Below are 15,261 nucleotides of genomic sequence, written 5' to 3'. Positions count from 1 at the left end.
GAAATAGAGGACTTCCATAGAATTGGAAAGTTCACAAGAGAAGGTATGAGGCCAATAAGAATCAAACTTAAGTCACAAAAGGATGTAGATGAATTGGTGGAGAAGTCATGGAGGCTAGCCCAGCAGGAAACAACAAGGAAGATTTGGTTGAGAAGAGATCTCGGTGAAAAGGAAAGAGAAATGTTAAATGAGTTGAGAAAGGAGGCTTTGAAAAAAATGAAGAGAGGACAGAAGAAGAGAAGAAAGAGTTTTTCTGGAGAATCTTGGATATGAGACTGAGGAAGTGGTTCATAACCCAGAAAAGTACAGCAAGAAAGGACTAAAGAAACTTACATATGAGCGAAATGTAATGTATTCCAACATAAATGGAGTGATATCGGGATTTTAGAACTCAACGATTACTTGAGGGACAAGAACCCAGATATTGTGGGTCTTACTGAAACAAAACTGAGAGAGGAGAAGACCTGATGAAGGTTGGAGAAGGAAATATAACGTTTGGAAAAGAAATAGAGTAGGTAAGATGGGAGGAGGAGTGATGTTGCTGGTTAAAAAGATATAAAGGTGGATCAAGTGAAAAAGGTATGGGAAAGGCAGAAGTGCTAAAGATCAGAGCAGAAACTAATGAAGGAAAAAGAGGCACTACATAGTGGTGTACGTACCACCTAAGACAAATGCATGGTCAGTACAGGAATATGAAGAAATGATAAGTGATACAGGAACATGTCTGGAAGAAATGTTGGGTGGCTGTGAACGAACTATAATGATGGGAGATTTTAATTGTAAAGAGGTGTGTTGGGAGGACTGGTCAATGGAAGGATCAGAGACAACATGGGGAAATACACTATTGACACTGGCAATGGAAAATGTGTTAACTCAGTGGGTCAAAGAAGATACTAGGTTTGGAGGAGAGGGAGCATCGTCAAGACTGGACTTGGTCTTTAGTACAGAGCCAATGGTCATTGAGGAGATGAGGGTGGAGTGCCCTTTAGCAAAGAGTGATCATGCAGTTTTGGAGTTCAAGGTGATAGACGAAGAGAAATCTAGAAGAAATGAAGAATATAAAGTGGGAAGATGGAATTATGCCAAGACAGATTTTGGAAACCTAAAGAAATTCTTTCAAGAGACAAATTGGATGAAATTCAAGAGTGCTAAGGAGCAAATGAAAAGTGGAAGGAATTTATAAAAATATACAAAGAAGGTGAGAAAAATTTGTACCAATAAGACAACATAGAGAAGTTGGAAAGCAGGACTGGTTTAACGATAGATGTGAAAAGGCTAGAACAAGAAAAGAGGATGCATGGAAGAGGTGGAGAAGGAAAAGACGGATTAAGCAGTGGGAAAGTTACAAAAGAGCAAGAAATGAATATGTGTTGATTAGAAGAGAAGAAAGAAAGAAACAAGAAAAGGATATAATTGATAAATGTAAAGACCAACCAAGGCTTTTTTACAGACATGTGAACAACAACATCAAAAATAGAGAAAGTATTGAAAGTTTAGAAGTAAATGGAGTATACAGTGAAGATCCCAGGAAATGGCAGAGGCTATGAATGGATGCTTTCGGAAGGTATTCACAAAGGAGACTGCTTTTGACAAACCACTGGTAATGGAACAGAAAGGGATTATGAAGGAGTTTCAAGTAACGGTGGAGGAGATCAAGAACATGATGGGGAGTTTAGAAGTGAGAAAAGCTGTGGGACCTGATGGGGTATCAGGATGGATTTTAAGAGAATGCAGGGAGCAATTGGCAGAAAAAGTTTGTGAAGTAATTGATGCCTCATTAAGGGAAGGCGTAGTGCCCCAAGACTGGAAAAGAGCTAACATTGTCCCAATCTATAAATCAGGTAACAAGAGAGACCCATTGAACTATAGACCAGTGTCACTTACAAGTGTGGTAGCTAAGATGTGTGAGAGGGTGGTGAAGACTAGATGGACAGACTTCTTGGAGAAAAATGACATACTTTGTGAGTGTCAATTTGGTTTTAGGAAAGGGCGTTCATGCACGACAAACCTGATATGTTACTATTCGAGGGTGATAGATGTAATACAGGAAAGAGATGGTTGGGCTGATGGAATATATCTGGATTTAAAAAAGGCCTTTGATAAGGTACCACACCAGAGACTGATCTGGAAACTTGAAATGGTAGGAGGAGTGCATGGCAGTTTACTAAAATGGATGGAAGACTTTTGGTAGGAAGAGAAATGAGAACAATAATTAAGGACAGACCATCAGAATGGGGATTGGTGGAGAGTGGAGTTCCACAGGGATCAGTGTTGGCACCAGTAATGTTCGCAGTCTACATAAATGACATGGTGGATGGGGTGTCCAGTTATGTGAGCCTATTTGCAGACGATGCAAAATTGTTACGAAAAGTGAGATGTGACAAAGATTGCGAACTACTCCAGGAAGACTTGGACAGAATATGGAAATGGAGCTGTACATGGCAAATGGAGTTCAACACGACAAAATGCAAGAAAATAGAGTTTGGCAAGAGTGAAAGAAGAATCAGGAGTATGTACAAGATAGGAAATGAAGACATAAAACCAGTCATGAAGAAAAAGACCTTGGGGTGACAATTACCAATGACCTATCGCCAGAGAGACATATAAACAAAATAATTGGAGAAGTATTGAACTTATTGAGGAACATAAGAGTGGCGTTCGTATATCTAGATGAAGAAATGATGAAGAAAATAATTACTGCAATGATAAGACCGAGGCTTGAATATGCAACAATACAGTGGGCTCCGAACTTAAAGAAACACATAAGGAAACTAGAGAAAGTACAGAGGGCTGCAACGAAAATGGTGCCTGACTTAAGAGATTTGACTTATGAAGACAGACTGAAAAGAATGCAACTTCCAACCCTGGAAAACAGAAGAGAAAGGGGAGACCTGATAGCAATATACAGAGTGATGATTGGCATGGAAAAATGGATAGGGAAGATCTGTGTATGTGGAATGGAAGAATGTCGAGAGGGCATGGGAAAAACTAAAATGGCCACTTATAGGAGAGATGTGAAAAAATATAGCTTCCCTCATAGAAGGGTGGAAGCATGGAATAGTTTAGACGTGGAAGTGGTCAACGCAAGGAATATTCATGATTTTAAGAAAAAGCTGGACATTAATAGATATGGAGACGGGACAACACGAGCATAGCTCTTTTCCCGTATGTTACAATTAGGTAAATACAATTAGGTAAATACACACACACACACACAGAAAGAGAGAGAGAGAAAGAGAGAGTGATCAACATCTCCTATACCTTGGCCCCCCCAGATGGGAACCGCCTTGTCGTGGTGGGGGGGCTTGCGTGCCCCTGTGACCTGGCGAGCTAGGCTAGAGGGGGCTTAGGCCCCTACTCTGCCATTTCGAGGGGGAGAGGGCTACCCATGCTAGTAAGGTCGCCAGTGAGGGGCCAGACTAAATGGTTCCTACGTAGGCTGCCACTGGAGCAGCGGAGCCACCCGCTGGAGGGATCGCCCAATAGGGGCCGTCCTGTGCTGGATGGTGGGTGTCCAGGCTGGGATGCTTTGGGAGGGGGGTCTCAGCTCTCTCGTGGACAAACATTCGTATCATGTGGGGCCCTTTTTTAAAACGACTGGTCCGCATGAGGACGAGGTACTCCGTCCACGGCAGCCAGCGCTCCCTCCCATTGTAGTCCCAGTAGGTGGTTCCCCTTGCCCCTGGGGCCAATTTTTGTGTAACTTTGTGTATATGGTGAAACACAAAAAACTGTCAGGTTCTCGTGAGGTGGCTGACCTGGCCCGCGAGAAATCATCTTCAGGTCTGAGTGGGAAGGAGGATTCCCCTTCACAAGAGCCTCCCGCAGCAGTCTCCTGTTCTGGGAGTTCTTCTGAGGGATGTATTTCTGCTGCATATGACTCCCTTGTGATGGTAAATGTTAACCCATCATTTTCTTATCACGCCTTGCACTCACTTCTCAAGGTGTATGGCACGGTTCTTCGTATTCGACTAGTTTATGATAAGGATTTTCCATCTAACCGCTGCTATGTGACTTTTCTATCATGTGACGAAGCCCGTCTGGCTTATGAACATGTAGCATCTCTTCCCCTTGCTGGCTCTGGCTTTAAGACAGAACTTCTCCACTCTCGCAATATTTCGGACAGCGACACGGACTACATCCCAAATCTTTTTGACCACCATTCTGAGAGTTCAGTTCCTGAAGTCCGCCAGATCCCGCCTCCACGTTGGTTTGTGGCCTACTACAAAAATGGGCGCGGGAATTTCATACATGCCTCCCGGTACCTGTCAAAAGAGATCGGCACGATTTCTGAGGAAAACCTCAAGAAATACGGTAAGGGGGGTGCTAGTGCGAGTGAAAGATATCACGCAGGCAAGGATGTTGCAACATCTAGCATGTCCTTCTTACAGCATGTTTGAGACTATAAAGGCACATCCCACCTTTAATTACAGCAAAGGTTGTGTGTAGTCAGGATCTTTATGAATTCCCTGATGAGGAAATACTAGCAATGTGTCCTAGCTCAGTCCAAAAGGTGACAAAGATGAGGAACTCCTCCAACATGGTCCTCCTCACCTTTTTTGGTTCCACCCTTCCTGACCGTGTTAATATCGGACCTATTAATCTTAGGGTGAGGCGTTTTGTTTCTCGCCCTCTTCAGTGTTTCTCATGTTATTCGTACGGTCACGGTAAAAGCTCCTGCAAGGAGGCTTCTCGATGTGGTAATTGCTCTGCACTAGACTCACATTCTGAGGAGCATTGCAATGCTGCTGCTTATTGTTTTCATTGCCGTGATGCTCACCAAGTACGTTCCAGGCAATGCCGTAGATATCGTCTGGAACAGGATATTTTATAGCTCGCTAATAGTCAGTTTATTAGCCTTGGTAGTGACCGACGCGAACTCCTTTACCGCCAGAAGGATGGTACTGGTGCGACATCCTATGCTTCATTGGCCGCACGCTCTTCAGGTGAGTCAGCCGGTCAAAAGACAACTCTTTCTGCTACCTCTCGCTCTGTTGGGGCGAGTTGTCCTGTTCATTTGGCCAATAGGTTTTCCCTTTTGTCCGATGACTCGGTTGAGTCATCTCTAAGAAGTGACGAGAATAGTATAGACTTGACCAAGGTCACCCATATAGAAGATATCCATTTGCCACCTGTATCTCCTAAGCCTTTGAAGGGCCTGACCAAACGGCACCGTGGCTCTCCGGAGTCGATCGATTTAGCTCAGCCTAAACAATCTAAGGTTTCTTCCGGTGTACGTGACCGTGAGTCCTCCAGGGACCGCTCTGCAATGGTAGCTCCAGTTGTTTCTGTCCAGCCTTCTGTGACGCCCTCCGTCTCAGATCGGGCTTCTTGTGATGAGGACGGTCTTAGCATGGAGACGTCCGATGATATTGTCACAGCCGTCCCTCGTAGAACCACTGTATCGGAAAGTGCAGTCCTGCCTGATCCTCGTCCTCCGAGGACCGGTAGAAGTGATGATGGTTCGCATCACCCACCGATAGGACGAAAGGCTGCGGTCCAACGACCCGGCACATCTCAACTCCCGGTGTCTTCTCGTCGTTTGATTATTTCTAATCAGGTGAGTCACGGGCAGCCCCTTCAAAAGGCTCGCCCGTCCACTGCACCTAAATAGTCATCTTCAAGCTTCTACAGTGGAATTGTAGAGGCCTTCGCGCCTCGTGGGGGGAACTCCGAGCTTTGCTGTCGGAGTTCTCTCCAGCCTGTGTAGCTCTACAAGAAACTATGCTAGGTGATAGTACTTATTCTAGTCCTCGTGGCTATCGTGCCTTTTTTAGCATTCCTTTCCCTGACCAGGACCACCACTTTGGCACAGCTATTCTTGTCCGTCAGGATATCCCATACAACTTAACTCTCCCCTTCAGGTGGTTGCTGTTAAAGTCTTTATAGGACGACTGTACACCATTTGCAGCTTATATCTCCCTCCTCGGCTTCCTGTCTCCAGGAGTGAGCTTGACGGCCTGGTGCGTCAGCTGACTCCGCCTTTTCTTTTGTTGGGAGATTTTAACGGCCGTCACCCATTGTGGGATGTAGGTGCTAGTAATCCTCCTGGGGTTTTAATCGGTTCTTTTATTGAGGATGAGGGATTGGAGGTTTTAAATTCTGGGGATGTCACACATTTCCACAGTCCTACTGGGACTTTTACCGCTATCGATCTTTCTCTGTGTACATCTAATTCTTTCCTTGATTTTAACTGGCGGGTCCTACCAGATTTACACGGTAGTGACCACTTTCCGATTTTATTACAATCTGTGAACACTGAGCCACAGTCCCGGCCCCCACGCTGGGTTTTAGACAAGGCAGATTGGCCTCGATTCACAGACCTTAGCTCTTTTATCCGTCCGTTGGGTGACTTTTCTACTTGTGCTGAGGCTGTTGATTATTTTACCGATTTTTTAATTTCAGTAGCGCTTCAGACAATCCCTAGGACGTCAGGTCGCTTTACTAAGCGTCCCGTTCCTTGGTGGAACGCAGCATGCACGAAAGCTGTGCAAGAGAAACGGGCGGCTTTCTCTCGTCTCCGGCGTCATCGTGGGGACCCGCAGTGCCTAGAAGATTTTCGGCGCTGCCGAGCTCGGGCCCGCCGCGTTTTGAAAGAGGCACAAAGAGCCTCTCATCCTGATGGCACCACTGCCATCTCTTCTGTCTCTAAAGCTGAACTCTTTTCTCAAACCTTTGCTCACAACTCCACCTTGGACGATTCTGGGCATGTCCCTCCCTCTGACTATTTCATGTCTACAATCAAAATTCTTCGTAATGATGTTTTCCATGCCCTAGCTGGCCTAAACCCTCGGAAGGCTTATGGACCTGATGGGGTCCCTCCTGTTGTTCTCAAAAACTGTGCTTCTGTGCTTGCACCTTGCCTGGCCAAACTCTTCCAACTTTGTCTATTGACTTCTACCTTTCCTTCCTGCTGGAAGTTCGCCTACATTCAGCCTGTTCCTAAAAAGGGTGACCGTTCTAACCCCTCAAACTACCGTCCTATACCTTTAATTTTTGCTTGTCTAAAGTTTTTGAGTCTATCCTGAATAGGAAGATTCTCAAACATCTGTCACTTCACAATCTTCTGTCTGATCGCCAGTATAGCTTCCGTCAAGATCGCTCTACTGGTGATCTTCTGGCTTTCCTTACTGAGTCTTGGTCATCCTCTTTTAGAGATTTCGGTGAAACTTTTGGTGTTGCGTTAGACATATCAAAAGCTTCTGATAGAGTCTGGCATAAAGCTGTGATAAAGTATTGGCTAGGGTATATTATATGTGTTTTATTATATATATATATATATATATATATATATATATATATATATATATATATATATATATATATATATATATATATATATATATATATATATATATATATATATATATATATATATATATATATATATATATATATATATATATATATCAAAATGAATATTTTTTTCTTTGAAAGGATATAGTGAAATAAAGGAATATTTAGTTATGAATGTAACAACTTTGCCATACTTTTAGGATGTATTATGTATTTTTGCCATTTCTTGTGATTATATTATTGTTTGGCATTTTTAATAGGAATCTCCTTTCATTTTCTGATACGGAACTGTGATAAAGTATTGGCCGTGATTATACACTGAAATATATTTTGTAATATTTTATTTTGTATATAAAGTATTTTCATAATAAATATCAAATACCTCAACCAATTAATTGTTTATTTGTTCCTATTCCATGTGTGCATTGTTACGGCCCGTCCGTAACATACTCCACTACCATCACCTCCTCCGCTTGTTACCTCGATCGCCACCTCTCCACCTCACCTTCCACGCCACCGTCTCGTGAACCTTCCACGCCACCGTCTCATGAATCCTCCACGTCACCGTCTCATGAAGCCCCGCTACTGTCACGAAGTTGGATTCACGCTGCCCCATTCGTCTCCGGCGGAAGTGTTAAAGCAAGCTCGGCTTTTTGGAAAGTCAGTCGAGGTCCAGGCCTCAACCAGTGAACACAACGCTTCTTGGACTACCGTGTGGGATCAACTATCTCCCAGCACTTCACCACTGCGACACCGCATAAGTATCACTTCCCCTCGTCCGTTTTTTCCACATTGCCTCCAAATAGGATTAGGATTATTGTTAGGTATTAAGTTGGGTTCTTTATTGTTGTATTTATTTCTGTGTTATATGTATATGTGTATGTCAGTTTCATATGTTTCATGTTATATCTATGTGTATGTCAGTTTCATGTTTCATGTTTTTTTTTTTTTTTTTTTTACGTAGGGAAGAGAGCCAGCCAAGGGCAAAAAAAAAAAAAAAGAAAGTTAGAAAAAAGCCCACTTGAGCGCTGGCTCTCCAAAGAGTAGAAAAGTGCCAAAACCGTCAGCCAGAATTAGGGGAGCAAATGCCTCGTTACCTCCCTCTTAAAAGAAGACAAGTTGTAGGAATTTGGAAATACAGATGCAGGGAGGGAGTTCCAGAGTTTACCAGTGAAAGGGATGAATGATTGAGCGTACTGGTTAACTCTTGCATTAGAGTTGGACAGAATAGGGATGAGAGGAAGAAGAAAGCCTTGTGCAGCGTGGCCGCAGGAGGAGGGGAGGCATGCAGTTAGCAAGATCAGTAGAACAGTTACCATGAAAATAGCGATAAAATATAGAAAGGGATGCAACATTTCGACGGTGAAAAAGAGAGTGAAGACAGTTAGTCATAGGAAGGGAGTTGATGAGACGAAGAGCTTTCGATTCCACCCTATCAAGCAAAGCTGTGTGACTGGAACCCCCCCAAACATGCGAAGAGTACTCCATACAGGGACGCATAAGGCCCTTATACAGAGTAAGCAGTTGGAGGGGCGAGAAAAACTGGCGGAGACGCCTCAGAACACCTAACTTCATAGAAGCTGTTTTAGCAAGAGATGAGATGTGAAGTTTCCAGTTAAGATTATGAGCAAAGGACAGACCGAGGATATTCATTGTGGAAGAGAAAGACAGTTGAGTGTCATTGAAGAAGAGGGGATAGTTGTCTGGAAGGTTGTGTCGAGTTGATAGATAGAGGAATTGAGTTTTTGAGGCATTGAAAACTACTAGATTTTCTCTGCCCCAATCGGAAATTTTAGAAAGATCGGAAGTCAGGCGTTCCGTGGCGTCCCCGCGTGATCTGTTAGTTTCCTGAAGGGTTGGACGTCTCTGAAAGAACGTGGAAAGATGTAGGGTGGTATCATCAGCGTAGGAGTGGATAGGGCAAGAAGTTTGGTTAAGAAGGTCATTAATGAATAATAGAAAGAGAGTGGGTGACAGGACAGAACCCTGAGGAACACCACTATTAATAGGTTTAGGAGAAGAACAGTAGCCGTCTACCACATGTCTACCACATGTCTGCAACTTTATCTCATGTTTCCTTTCTTTCGGAAAGGAAACATGAGATAAAGTTGCAGAGAGAAGGATAGAAGCCGTAAGAGGGCAGTTTTGAAATCAAAGCTTTATGCCAGACTCTATCAAAAGCTTTTGATATGTCTAACGCAACACCAAAAGTTTCACCGAAATCTTTAAAAGAGGATGACCAAGACTCAGTAAGGAAAGCCAGAAGATCACCAACAGAGCGACCTTGACGGAAGCCATACTGGCGATCAGACAGAAGATTGTGAAGTGACAGATGTTTGAGAATCTTCCTATTCAGGATAGATTCAAAAACTTTAGACAAGCAAGAGATTAAAGGTATAGGACGGTAGTTTGAGGGGTTAGAACGGTCACCCTTTTTAGGAACAGGATGAATGTAGGCAAACTTCCAGCAGGAAGGAAAGGTAGAATTCGATAGACAAAGTTGGAAGAGTTTGGCCAGGCAAGGGGCAAGCACAGAAGCACAGTTTTTGAGAACAATAGGAGGGACCCCATCAGGTCCATAAGCCTTCCGAGGGTTTAGGCCAGCAAGGGCATGGAAAACATCATTACGAAGAATTTTGATTGTAGACATGAAATAGTCAGAGGGAGGAGGAGAGGGAGGGACAAGCCCAGAATCGTCCAAGGTGGAGTTGTGAGCAAAGGTTTGAGAAAAGAGTTCAGCTTTAGAGACAGAAGAGATGGCAGTGGTGCCATCAGGATGAAATAAAGGAGGGAAAGATGAAGAAGTGAAGTTATTTGAGATGTTTTTAGCTATATGCCAGAAGTCACGAGGAGAGTTTGAGTTTGAAAGATTTTGACATTTCCTATTTATGAAAGAGTGTTTGGCAAGTTGAAGAACAGACTTGGCATGATTCCGGGCAGAGATATAAAGTGCATGAGATTCAGGAGATGGAAGGCTCAAGTACCTTTTGTGGGCAACCTCTCTATCATGTATAGCACGAGAACAGGCTGAGTTAAACCAAGGTTTAGAAGGTTTAGGTTGAGAAAAGAATGAGGAATGTACGCCTCCATGCCAGATACTAACACCTCTGTTATGCGTTCAGCACAAAGAGATGGGTCTCTGACACGGAAGCAATAATCATTCCAGGGAAAATCAGCATAATACCTCCTCAGGTCCTCCCAACTGGCAGAGGCAAAACGCCAGAGGCACCTTCGCTTTGGGGGATCCTGCGGAGGGATTGGAAAAATAGGACAAGATACAGAAATGAGATTGTGATCGGAGGAGCCCAACGGAGATGAAAGGGTGACAGCATAAGCAGAAGGGTTAGAGGTGAGGAAGAGATCAAGAGTGTTGGGCGTGTCTCCAAGACGGTCAGGAATACAAGTAGGGTGCTGCACCAGTTGCTCTAGGTCATGGAGGATAGCAAAGTTGAAGGCTAGTTCACCAGGGTGGTCAGTGAAGGGAGAGGAAAGCCAAAGCTGGTGGTGAACATTGAAATCGCCAAGAATGGAAATCTCAGTGAAAGGGTAGAGGGACAGAATGTGCTCCACTTTAGAAGTTAAGTATATCTATGTGTATGTCAGTTTCATTATGGGGTTATCAAAATAGCTTTTTAAAGTGCCCCCTTTGCATTTCCTTACCAGTTGAACCTGCAGTGTTTTTTTTTTATTGTTATTGTTCACCGGCTCCCCAATGCCAATCTTACCGGTTTAACCGGTGAACGTAACAGTATTCACCTAGTTGTAATTTTTACAGGGCCTGGGTATTATACTCGTGTGGCCCCGTCTCCATATCTACACACATCCAACTTTCCTTTAAAACTATGCACACTCCTCGCTGACACCACCTCCTCACTCAGACTATTCCACACCTCCACACATCTCACATCTTTCAAGCATATTCCCTTGGCTATCTTTTTACTATGCGATCTCGTAGTTCTATTTAAATTTTCCTCTCTCAACATCATTTGCTCATTATCCACTTCATCCAAACCGCTCAACAGTTTATAAACCTGTATTAAATCTCCTCTTTCTCTTCTTTGTTCCAAGGTAAGCAAATTCATTTCTTTTAATCTCTCCTCATAGGTCACTTCTGCCAATTCCGGAACCATTTTTGTTGCCATTCTCTGCAATCGCTCCAACTTCCTTATATGCTTCTTTTTATAAAGGGACCACAGCATATTCCAATCTTGGTCTAATCACAGTACTAATTAATTTCTTCATCATATCTTTATCCATATAATGAAAGGTTAATCCAGTATTTCTAATCAAATTATATATTTCTCCAAACATCTTGTCAATATGAGCCTCAAACTGCCCATGGTCTTGTATTATCACTCCCAAATCCTTTTCCTTTTCCACCTTTCTCAACACTACTCCTTCACCCATCTTATATAACCCTCTTGGCCGTCTTCCACTCTTCCCAATCTCCATTACATGACTTTTGTTCAGATTAAATTCCATCTCCCACCTCTTGCTCCACTCCCAAATCCTATCTAGATCTGCCTGTAAAATTTCACAATCTTCTTCACTCTTCACACACCTACACAATTTCACATCATCCGCAAACAAATTAATATAACTGTTTACTCCCTGTGTGTGTGTAGAAAAATAATATTCCGGAATCGCTTCACACACTGCCACAATACCTAGACAAATCGTGATTGCAAGGAGGCGATACCAGTGTCGTGGACGTGAAGGACATGAAGCGATACCAGAATCGGTTGGCGCCCCAGTCGCGCGCTGGAGACAGAGCGGTGGGATCGATTCCGGAATCGATAGTGCAAGGAGGCGATACCAGAATCGGGAAGGGTATGAAGCGATACCAGAATCGGCTGGCTCCCTGGCCCTGGTATCGATTCCGGAATCGATACCAGCGATTCCAACAGACTTTGGAATCGGAATCGGCGATACTCAAAACAGCGATTCTTGCCCACCCCTACACGGTGCTAACCGAAATGGAGGATAGTTTCGGCTGGCTGCAATATTTCGGCGCTGGGCCGAACCGTACTAGTACCAAAACATTGGAATAAATTGTCTCCTACATGCAAGAGGGAAAGTGTTATTATATAACATGGGCATCCTCAACAGTAAACTGGTGTATGTATCTGTACAGATTTACCTAAAATTTGCTGACTTGGTTAGATTAAGGCTAGTGACAGGTTTTCCCTGGGTCAAATTTGTTGTTTTGATGGAGATAAAAATTAAGGTTGGCTTTGATTTCAGTGACACTCACTGGTTTCCCCTGAGTAAAATTTGTTGCTTTTTTTTTTTGTGGAGATAAAAATTAAGGTTAGTTTTGATTTCAATGACACTCACTGGTTTTCACTGAGTATTTTTTATGGAGATAAAAATTAAGGTTAGTTTTGATTTCAGTGACACTTACTGGTTTTCACTGAGTATTTTTTATGGAGATAAAAACTAAGGTTAGTTTTGATTTCAGTGACAGTCACTGGTTTTCCGAGTATATATATATCTTTTTATGGAGATAGAGGTAGAGGGAAGGTGGCATTTGTTAGCCACATAATGTATTATATCTATGTCAACTCACAGCTGTAAATAAACTGTTAAAAAATGTTAAACTGTACTCATAGCCTCCCTGGTCTCAATCACTTCACCTTTTTTTCTTGGTGGGCTTACTATGCCAACATTAGAAGGCTGATACAAAAAAAAAAAAAAAAAAAACTGACATATCTTGAAAGTTTTATTTATTTTACAGTGTTGGCATATTGCTTTCACTATTCCATGAGGTTTCCACTCATTTCTTCAATAGCTTTTGTTATTTTTGCGAGGAATGTTACCTGTTGATGAAGTGACAACTTTTCTGCTACACCCTGCACAAGTTGACCGAAGGTAGCTAGAATATTAGAACCTTGTCTATTTCTAAAGTACTGGCCTATAAATCCTATTAATGTATCAAGATGATCAGGATTGCTAGCAGTTCGTTTGCTCTTGCGTGATAGGGATGATGGAGCAGTGTTACAATCAGAATTACTAGTTTTCTCATATGTGTCATGTGGTGGTGTTGGCAGGGGACTTGATGACAAAAGCTGGTCCTCATATGCAGTAAGTGTGGGTGCTGATGTTTCAATATTTGGCACACATGAAGGACTGGGCTGTTGCTAATTCAAAAATGATCTCATCCTCAAGGCATCCTTCTCCAAGAGTGACCTCTTGCTACATCCGAATCCTGAAGAATAAGATCATGCGTAATTAATATCACTGAACATTATCAGTTCCTTGCCCCAAGCACCTTTCATCATTAGATCAGAATGATACTACCACTCCCTTTCCAAGAATTAGGTTCATAAGGTGCAATACAAATACTATGCATATTTTAACGGTATTGAAAGTTTCTCGAGAACCATCAGTTGATAAATGTTTTCTCGAACGTAATATCTCTTCATAAGTGGCATATTTAAATATTTACCTCTCCCATGGTAGATGGTAGCACAAAGGTGGATTTGATTGGTGTTTGGTCAACTTGTGCATCCAGCAAAAAAGAGGCAGCATCGTACAGAGGCCACTTCACACCTGGACACCCTGCTGACCCACTAGGAGCATCACGAATCTTGTGGTGTTGATTTAGGAAGTATGTCCGCAGATTCTTGAATTTCATACGCACTTGGTCTGCAAAACAGAATCAATTGATGTTATGGGGATGTAAGGAAATCAGTTAATCAAACAAGCTTAGGTATCTAATTTTGAGACACTGAATAGTTATTTCTGGGCTATATATGGTGCTTTTTCATTTCAAGATTGTTCATATTTCTGGAAACCACAAAAATTTTTTCTCTTTTTGGAATTCAAGTCGATTAAATTGTGGCTAAAGCCCTAATCTAACCAAGGACATACTTTGAGGTTAACCTATTAAACTGTGCTAACTCGACCCGCAATTCCCCCATTCAGTTAGTAAAGTGATAAAACCAACTTAAGAAGCAGCTGGTTATTTAACCTAACCTATCCCCCTCCCCTTGTTAGTTAGAAATCCATAAAACATTGATATAATCAATCCTAGGGAACCTGAACCCTTCACCTGATGTGAATCTGCCAGGTATCGCTACTGGAAAATATGAGCTAAGATTGGCAAGGAGTTTACGGCCGCCAACTGTACATAATGTAACACAGCTTACCTTATTACCGTTTCATGGCTCCCAGACAGGCCCTCACAATTGTCACGCGCGGCGCCCCTGCTTCCACGGCCTTCCTTATAAGAGCAACGTCGTGACCAATTGATTTCTCCCAACAACTACAAGGTGATATTGATAACAGGGACTGAGTATGCAGTCTTATACTTATTTTATTAATAAAACACTTCACCAAACAGTTATAGGAAGCTTGTAACTCGCACTTAGCTCACCAGTATTTACTGAAGTACTATATTAAATCCTAATCTCAGGCAAAAAAGAGAAAGTTAGGATATAGGATAGAATGGAGTCTAATACCGTACAGACAGCAGCGAGAACACCTCACGTTCAACCAAGTCGCTGGCGAAACTCGACTGTCCCTATATGGTTAAACCCACGCTTACAGGTAGTTAAAACAAGGCGGGAATCTCTCGGACACTTGGATTGGTGAACGCTCACCCGAGACAGATCACGTGAAAACACGTCAAGATCTGATTGGGGCCGGCACCACTTGCCAGGTCACGTGAGGTTAAATTCGAAATGTCATTGGCTATTTTGAACGCGGGCGGCGGGAGAGAGCACTTCCTTCCTCCGCACTGTCTCAAGGAAGCTTCTACATGAAAACCTTTGTTACTACATTATAGACTACACGTGTTCAGGCAATCCTTTGTTAGTTAGAGAATATCACAGCAACAGTGAATTAGGTGTCCTCATCAATAACTATAAGGGGAAGAAAACTAGGAACAGTGAAAATCATATGAAAAAAAAGAAAATAGTATTACATACACAAGAGATAACATATTGGTAAATGAGGGGAAGA

General features: G+C 42.7%; 1 long non-coding RNA gene across 6 annotated transcripts; it reads right to left on the bottom strand.

The window, feature by feature from the left end:
- Positions 1 to 13,000: 13,000 nt before the first annotated feature.
- On the bottom strand, positions 13,001 to 14,906 carry LOC123515654. 6 transcript variants are annotated; one of them, XR_006677923.1, is made up of 4 exons: positions 14,760 to 14,906; positions 14,448 to 14,563; positions 13,745 to 13,944; positions 13,001 to 13,504 (listed from the first exon to the last, which is right to left on the bottom strand). It is a non-coding gene; the product is annotated as an uncharacterized LOC123515654 (long non-coding RNA). The 6 variants fall into 6 exon arrangements; XR_006677925.1 differs by having other exon boundaries at positions 14,765 to 14,857; XR_006677924.1 differs by having other exon boundaries at positions 14,448 to 14,517; positions 14,760 to 14,829.
- Positions 14,907 to 15,261: the final 355 nt, after the last annotated feature.

This window comes from Portunus trituberculatus, chromosome 39 (assembly GCF_017591435.1).
Source record: "Portunus trituberculatus isolate SZX2019 chromosome 39, ASM1759143v1, whole genome shotgun sequence".
In the NCBI taxonomy this organism is placed as follows: domain Eukaryota; kingdom Metazoa; phylum Arthropoda; class Malacostraca; order Decapoda; family Portunidae; genus Portunus; species Portunus trituberculatus.
The sequence above is the reverse complement of the archived record's forward strand: the minus strand, read 5'-3'. Positions and strand labels throughout refer to the sequence as shown.